The sequence below is a fragment of the Oryzias melastigma genome, linkage group LG16 (assembly GCF_002922805.2).
Source record: "Oryzias melastigma strain HK-1 linkage group LG16, ASM292280v2, whole genome shotgun sequence".
NCBI lineage: Eukaryota > Metazoa > Chordata > Actinopteri > Beloniformes > Adrianichthyidae > Oryzias > Oryzias melastigma.
In genome coordinates, this window is record NC_050527.1 from 27,358,690 (window position 1) to 27,361,392 (window position 2,703).

Consider the following 2,703-nt stretch of genomic DNA (forward strand, 5'->3'; position numbering starts at 1 on the left):
TTTAATGCAACCTCGAGGGAGAACAATCTAGTGCTCCCTCGTGCCGGTCCCAAGTCCGGATAAATGCAGAGGGTTTTGTCAGAAAAAGCACCATTTATAAAGCTAAAGTCAAACAGATCCAATCCTGTCATCTGGACCTCATCACCCAAGGGTTAATCAGGATGTGGAACAGGGCCGGATCCAGTCAGACCCGGTTGGGGGTGTAAACAAAATATCAAGGTGGGCAAGTTTGGGTATACTGAGGTTGGGGTGTAAAATCCTCTCAAGACCCCAACATGCATGAAAAACAATGCTAACTGTAGCGTAACTATTGTCTCCTGTGATACAGCTGATTTGTCTTTAATGTTTGTTTAGGCCTCCATTTCTGACACTTCCCCGTGTATTTCCCAGGGCTTTGGACCGGCACAAACCCAGCAAGCAAGGCCAGGTGGGCCATATGTTTAAAAGTGGGCAGAAAACGTGGGCCCCAATTGAGTTTGTCCGCAGTTACTGTGGTGGTCCCACCTGTGTTTGCCCACATTGGCTTAAGTGAGCACTCAGTGAGCACTCCCAGTAGATCGTGTAGCATGCTAGTGAGCTCTAATGTAGTGAGTGAGCCAGCAATCTCTGCTATAGCAAGATCTGTTGTTGCAAGCTCTGCTGTATTGTGCTAGCGAGCTCTGCTGTAGGGAGTTTCACTGTAGCGAGCCAGCAAGCTCTGGTGTATCAAGCTAGTAAACTCCACTGTAACAAGGTGCATTGTAGCGAGCTCTGTTGTAGCAAGCTCCGGTGTATCGAGGTAGCAAGCTCCACTGTAACGACCGAGCGAGCTCCGCTTACCGCTGGCTGGCGTGGCGAGCCAACTCACCGAGTGCCCATTTAAGTCAATGTGGACAAACCCATTCGGGGTTCACATTTTCTGGCTGGAAAATGTAATACTAGCTTATGCCCTGCTGAAGCTGTGCTTTTAGAAATGTATTTATTTAGTTGTGAGTGAGTACTTTGTGTCATTTTTATTTATTTACTTTGAAGTCTATCTTTGTTTTGTTTTTTTTTTGTCTTTTTGATTATTTTTTTTAAACACGTTTTATGCATTTTTGTGTCATTTTTTATTTACTTTTTTTACGTTTATTTCTTTTGTCATTTATTCTTTTGTCTTTTATTATTTGTGTGCTTTTTCCCCACTTTTGTTGATTTAGTTCTGAGCATGCAGGATGGCTCATATCAGTTGTTATTAGTCGTCTTTTCTTTCGTGCAAAAGTCTGAACAAATGAGTCCATATCCAGACCTCTTGTCATGGTTTCTACCGTTTTCTTTCATGCAGCACGGTGCAATGGAAGGGGGTAAGAGCTCCAGATGAAGTGGAGAAAGCTTTCACACGATGCAGATGATGCACCAATGAGATCACATCCGTACGATAAAGCTGAGGTAAGCCAATCTTATACCCATGTAGATATTTGCAAGCATTGCCAGAAACCTCACATTGTCAACTTGTTTCTCAGTTTACTCATAACTACAACCAAGAGAGCAAAAGCTAGAAAACAAGAATGAGTTAAAATAATAATGATCATATCATTTCAGTGATAAATGAGTCTGAGCTCTGCTGGGACTGTGAGCGACCAACTAAGACGAGGAGCGATAGTTAACCCTTCCGCTCTCCTTAGTTTGTTTACATTAAGAGTGGGGTCATCTGGACCCCCCAAGACAGTGCGCTGAACTTTTTTTTATCTTTGATTTTTGAGTTTCACTAATGTCCATGACAGACATAAAATCCTGTCCACCTTTGTCCACATTTGTCATGGAAAGAATCACATATCAATATGTGGTTGGAGTCATCTGGACCCCAAAGAGAGCGGAAGGGTTAAACGAGAGCCCACACAGTTCATTAGGATGCTGAGGTATCATTCTGCTGTGCACCTTGGGGGTGGGGCTACGTGGCAGTGGTGCCCCCATTGGTTATTGGATGGTTTCAGGCTCCTACCCTCTCTCTATACATGTAGGGCCCCATGGTGGCAGGGTGGCTGGACATCAATGCCAGTTAGGAGGAGATGTCCTCTCAGTACCCTACCTGCAGATTTTAAATTGACCTTTTATTACACACATTCCTTACCCCACAACATAAACACTCCAACACACACATTAAAAAAGGAAGGTGGGGCCTCTGATCTTCTGTCCCCTACCCCATCCCTGGTGGGGGGAACCAGCCCCTCTTGGGTGCTGGCGTCCCTCTCTCCACACAGGGAGAGGGATCCCTGAGTTGTCTGGTAAGACCATGATCACATCACATCTGAGCCTGGGGGGGACTGTGTCCCCATGGAGCTTGTTCTGATCCTTGCCTCCGAATGCTGGGCCTGGTTGGCCCATTTCTGATCATGCTTTGTAAAACATGTATTAAAAAACATTGCAGCATTGCTCAACAAAAATAGTTTATTTGTAAATCCAGAACAGCAGACTCTGTCTTTGTGCCTTAAAAAGTGCGTGCCTCCTCCTTCATCAGTTAAGTGTATCCAGAATTTACCAGTTTCATCCAGAGTTAAGACTTCCTCTGGATGATAATCATTCTCTGCGATACTGAGGACATTTTCGAGCTGTCTCGTGAGCGTTTGTTTACCCTCCACGAGAGCCCTAACTTGGACTTCAACCACTGATTGAGTCACTGAACATAATGTTTGATGAGATTAATCAATAATCAACAAGCACTTCACTTTGATATTGGGAATTACA

At 44.4% G+C, this 2,703-nt stretch overlaps 1 protein-coding gene across 8 annotated transcripts in view; it reads right to left on the reverse strand.

The window, feature by feature from the left end:
- The window catches only part of LOC112136530 (thrombospondin type-1 domain-containing protein 7A), a 194,055-nt gene that overhangs the window by 56,947 nt on the left and 134,405 nt on the right, over positions 1 to 2,703 (reverse strand). The gene's annotated exons all lie outside the window — the stretch shown is intronic.